This window comes from Heteronotia binoei, chromosome 21 (genome assembly GCF_032191835.1).
Source record: "Heteronotia binoei isolate CCM8104 ecotype False Entrance Well chromosome 21, APGP_CSIRO_Hbin_v1, whole genome shotgun sequence".
Classification (NCBI taxonomy): Eukaryota; Metazoa; Chordata; class Lepidosauria; order Squamata; family Gekkonidae; genus Heteronotia; species Heteronotia binoei.
In genome coordinates this window covers 35058473-35064472 of record NC_083243.1, presented here as the reverse complement: position 1 = coordinate 35064472, position 6000 = coordinate 35058473, and positions in this window count along the sequence as shown.

Below are 6000 nucleotides of genomic sequence, written 5' to 3'. Positions count from 1 at the left end.
TGAGCTGACTCCAAGCAGAGTTCAGGGAGCCATTGAGTGGCATGGTCTGGTTCTTGTCAAGCCCATCCCAGCTACAAGAGATTCTACAGATTCCTGGTAAAGTATATAATGGTGTTTTTCATTTACTCTGGGCTGCATATCAACAACCCACCCGTATTTCTATGAGGATCATGATCTGCAGACAGGAATATTCCTATTCAAAGCATGCTATCTTAGGTATTGGTTCTTTTCTTTGGTATATTACACACTGAGGTTATGCTGTTATGTTTTCTGCTATGGGTGTTCAAGCATTAAGGTTCAATAAATAGGCTTTTGTGTGAAGCAACTGTCCTATTTCTCTCTCTCTCTTTCTAGGATGATTCAGTCTCTCAGCAGCCCCACTCAGCCGACTGAACTCTAGTGAGGTCTGGGAATTTCCTTGGCACCAGAATTCCTCAACAGTGTACATGTATGCAAGTTCTTTGGTTTTTGTATACAATGCTCACTGTATTTATGTAGTATTTCTTACACTGTATACCATTTTTATATTATTTTATATTATTTTTATCATTATTTTTACCACTGTATACCATTTGGGCTTACATGAAGACCAGCGAGGCCAAGTTAGACACTGCAACGATCTCTCGAAGCCCTTCCCAATAGGCACAGGTGTAAAGCAAGGCTGCGTTCTCGCGCCAACTCTCTTTACGATCTTCTTTAGCATGATGCTTCAAAGAGCCGCAGTAGATTTAGATGACGATGATGGTGTCTACATCCGCTATCGCACCGATGGCAGCCTGTTCAACCTGAGGCGACTAAAGGCCCACTCCAAGACAATGGAAAAACTCATCCGAGAGCTACTGTTTGCTGATGCTGCTGCACTTGTCTCCCACTCGGTATCAGCCCTGCAGCATATGACGTCCTGCTTTGCAGAGGCTGCCAAGCTATTCGGCCTAGAAGTTAGTCTGAAGAAGACAGAGAAGTTCTCCACCAGCCTGCACCCCAGGAAGATTATCACCCTCCTTGCATCACTGTGGGTGAATCAGTTTTGAAGACAGTCCAGCAGTTCAGCTACCTGGGGTGCATCATCTCTTCAGACGCCAAGATCGACAAGGAGATTGACAATAGACTGGCAAAGGCAAACCGTGCATTTGGCCGACTGTATAAAAGGGTGTGGAGCAACAAGCATCTGAAAAAAGGCACAAAGATCAATGTTTACAAAGCGGTTGTGATGACAACCCTCATCTACGGCTCTGAATTGTAGGTTTTATACCGTCATCACCTGCGACTCCTTGAGCGCTTTCATCAGCGCTGCCTTCGCACCATCCTCAACATCCACTGGAGTGACTTTGTGACCAACACTGAAGTCCTCAAGCGGGCCGAGGTTACAAGCATCGAGGCATTGCTGTTGAAGACGCAGCTGCGCTGGGCAGGGCATATCTCCAGGATGGAAAACCACCGCCTTCCCAAGATTGCCCTGTATGGCGAACTTTCCACCGGCCATCGAAATAGAGGGGCACCAAAGAAGAGGTACAAGGAAGAAATCCCTTGGTACCTGTTGCATTAACCATCACCAGTGGTCTGACCTAGCCTCAGATCGCAAAGCATGGAGGCACACCATCCACCAGGCTGTTTCTTCCTTTGAGAACGCACGCATAGCTAGTCTTGAGGACAAAAAGAGATTGAGGAAGAATCGTACTGCTATAGCACCAACCCCAAATCAGACTTTTCCCTGCAGCCACTGTGGCCGGACCTGCCTGTCCCGCATTGGTCTTGTCAGCCACCAGCAAGCCTGCAGCAGACGTGGACTACTGCACCTTTCTTAAATTTTCGTTCGCGAAGTCAAGCCGAGAGATACCATTAATATGGATAATAGATTATAATGTGTAATGATGATCTGATATGCAAACATCAGGTAAGTGGACAACAACACATCAAATGGAGTTCATCAAATGGAGTTCAGTGTGGATAAGTGTAAAGTGATGCACAATGGAAAAAAGAATCCTGATTTTAAATATCTGCTAATAGTCAGAACCAGCTGATACTGATTACAAGACATCTTTGGGCTATCATCGAAATTAAAATGGAAAAGTTGATCCAGTGAGCAGCAGTGGAGAATAAAGGGCAAACTCCATGCTAGGATTTATTAGAAAAGAAATTAAAAATAAAATAGCCAGTATTGTAATACCTTTGTATAAAACTGTGTTATGTCCTCACTTGTTATACTGTGTGCAGTTCTGACTGCTATATCTCAAAAAAGGATGCTGCAGAGCTGGGAAAAGACCAAAGAGGGGAGTTGACCAAGGAGCTGGAGCCTCTTTCCAATGAGGAAAAGCTTAAGAGTTTTTGGCTTATCAATCTAGGAAAAAAACACGGTTAACTGGAGACATGCTAGAGGTTTAAAAATTCTGGTTGTGATGGAGAAAGCAGATAAAAACTAGAACTTGGAGGCATCCAATGAAATTGTTGAGAACTAGGTTCAGAGGAATTAGATTGGGGAATTCACTGTCAGTGGAAGTAGTGATTGATAGCCGCAAGTATAGATGGCTTTAAAAGTGGTTAGACATATTCATGGTCCACCAATAACTACTAGCAGGGCCTTTTTTGAGCAGAAACGCAATTCCAACTGGCTTGGTGTCAGGGGCATAGCCTAATATGCAAATGAGTATCTGCTGGGGGTTTTTCTACAAAAAAAAGCTCTGTGTGAAACAATGGTGATGCAAGGGGTGTGGCTTAATACGCAAATGAATTCCTGCTGAACTTCTTCTATCAAAATAAAGTCCTTATTAGTCATGGCAACTAAATGGAGCCTCCAGAGGCAGCAAGCCTTTGAATACCAATGCCGGGAAGCAGCAGCAGGGGAGGGCCTTAGTTTCCATGCCCTGATTGTATGCCCAGTGCTCGAAGGCAACTGGTTGGCTGTCATGTGTAACAGGATGCTAGACTAGATGGACCACTGGTTTGATCCAGGAGGTGCTTCTTCTTTTTCTTAAGTTCTTAACTGTGAAACATTCATATATTTTACAGGGGAGAAATCAGGACAAGGAAATAGAAAATGATATGAAAGTAATGCCTTGAATGCAGTGGGGCGTTTTCATGGCTGGAAGGATATCCTTTCACAGAGTACAACTTTCTTGTCTTCTCCCTCTTGCTGTAGCTCAGAAAACACCCAAATGCTGTTCCTGGGGTTCCTTGCCCCCCAAGGACACAATTTTTTTGGGGGGGGGAGCTTTTTATGACTCCAGCTACAAGGGGGAGGCAAGAAAGTCAGACTCCATGGGTGGAATTTCTTTTATTCACTGAAGTTATCTTCTGGGTGCTAGCCAGGGCTTTTTTTTGTAGAAAAAGCCCAGTAGGAACTCATTTGCATATTAGGCCATACTCCCTGACATCACCTTGGTTTCATACAGGCTTTTTTTTCGGTAGAAAAAGCCCAACAGGAACTCATTTGCAAGCAAGCTGGAACTGACACCAAGGCAGCTGGAACTGCGTTCCTGTGCATTCCTGCTCTTTAAAAAGCCCTGATCCTAGCTAATGATTTATGTGTTTAGGCTGCACAACAGCAAAGTTCAATTGAAATGGGAATTCCAGTGTCAAAACATCAAGGATTCACACTTTTCTGTAGGCAACACCAGCTCAAGGTATGATGTCAGTTCTTCTTTTTCCAGGAGATATTTGCTCCTCCATTCAGCTTAATACACTGTTACTTATGCTCTTCAGAACCTTACATTTATTTTATTACCTGTCACTCTCTTCCTTGAATGGAGCAAAACTTGGGTTGGCTTCAGTTATATTGGCATTTTTATCAGCACATTCGCCTATTTTAGGAGGCCGCATTTCAGAAGTCTGATTGGGTTAATGCTGGATGAATTGACAGGCATTTTGACAGCTCTCTCATTGCTTTTGTGATTTCCTCCTCCTCTCTGAAAGCTATTTGGCTTGCCCTGCCATGGTCCTGCAAAATAAAAAAAAATCAGTTTGGTTCACTCAGTAAGCCTTTAGCCAGGAAACAGGAGGTCTGGTGCATAAACCCTGCCCCCCCTCCCACGGATATTCATGAAATGCAGCAATAATTGACTTGCTTCCTTTTTTACTTAGGGCCTCTGGTAAGATTCATTAGCAGCAAAGCTGTTTTGTGTCCTGTGCTTATCGGCTCAGTGTATTGCCACTTATCTACATGGGATGGGGGAAGATGTTATTTTGGCCTGTGACACAGTATGGGCAGAACAAACAGGAGCCTGCCCTTGAGGGATTTCCGTATTGCTAAGCCACTGTGTTCTCTGTATTATTACTGAAGATAAGAAAACTTGCCAGCTGGCCTTCTTGACCTTATTTTCTACTGAAACTACATTCTGAAAAGTTCTTCTCTTGCTGTTCTCCTGGTTTCTGAAATGCATTTTCAGAGGTGGTTTGCCATTGTCTGCCTCTCTCTGTATAGAATGGAATTCCCTTGTGTATCTCCAGGAGTTCTCTAACCTGGATCTGGCAAGCAAATCTATCTCCCCATTCCCCAGTGGTGGCTGAAAATGTGGTGCCTCCACCTCAAAAAACAGCCCCTCCCTAGAGCCCCAGATACCCATGGATCAATTTTCCATTATATCCTATAGGAATTGGTCTCCATAGGGAATAATGGAGTGGCCAGCAGGCATTTCCCTCTCCACCCCCACTTTCTGATGACCCTGAAGCAGGGGGAGGGCCTCCAAACCAGGGGATCCCCTGCCCCCACCTGGGGATTGGCAGCCTTAGTGGTGTTGTGACAACTCTGGTCCATCAATCCAGGTCAGTGTCCACGACTGCCCTAGTCCACTACAGTCAGACTGGCAGCCCCAGGCGCACTGCAGTTGCTGTGGGCAGAGCTAGCCCTAGACTGTCTGGCACCCTAGGCAAGGCTAACTTCTGGTGCCTCCCCCGCCCCCCACTGATATCACCAAGTCACATGGGGGGTGCCCAATTTTTCACTCCTAGAAGGCCAGTGCCCTAGGCAATTGCCTAGTTTGCCTAGTGGCATAAGAACATAAGAACATATGTTCTTATGCCACTAGGCAAACTAGGCAATTGCCTAGGGCACTGGCCTTCTAGGAGTGAAAAATTGGGCACTCCCCATGTGACTTGGTGATATCAGTGGGGGGCGGGGGGAGGCACCAGAAGTGCTGGCCACTCCATTATTCCAAGGCAGAGCTGGCCTTGGGTGTGGACAGGAACAGGAAGAAAGAAAGTTGTACTCACTGTCACTCTAGACAAAGAAAGAGTTGGACTTGTTAAACTGTGGTCCTGTCTGAAACCATTCTGCCTTCTTTTGATACCTGATGAGAAAGAATACCATGTAGAACAACTGAATCACAGATTAGAAAAGAATACAAACTTTGTAATATGTAATAAAAAGAAGTGTTATTCAATCAATATGTGTGAGAAACAGGGCCAGCCTTGCCACTAGGCAAACTAGGCAATTGCCCAGGGCACCAACCTTCTGGGGGCGCCAAATTGGGTGCCCCCATGTGACTCAGTGACATTATCCAGGTGGGGGGTGCCAGAAGTTAACCTTGCCTAGGGTGCCAGTCTAGGGCCAGCCCTGGTGATAAATACCTTTCTTCTAAGCAACCCTCATAAATAAATCATTCTCTTTATACATTATATGATTAAATAGAATCTATTAAATTTTCTACACACAAAGAATAAATACAAGAATACCTAGCATTAAAAAAATATAACACTGGAAATGAGGTTGGGAGATAGGTGCAGATGGTCTGAAGCAATGAAGCAAAGTTGGAGTCCAGTAGCACCTTTAAGACCAACAACGTTTTTATTGAGAATGTAAGATTTTGTGTGCTAAAAGCACACTTCATCAGACAATATTGTCTATAGGGTTGCCAAGTCCAACCCCAGAAATATCTGGGGACTTTGGGGGTGGAGCCAGGAGACTTTGGGGGTGGAGCCAGGAGACACTGGGGTGGAGCTAGGGGGAGGGGGGAAACGGCACCAGTGAGCATGCCCATCTCAGGCTGAGCCCATCTCGGAGGAGCA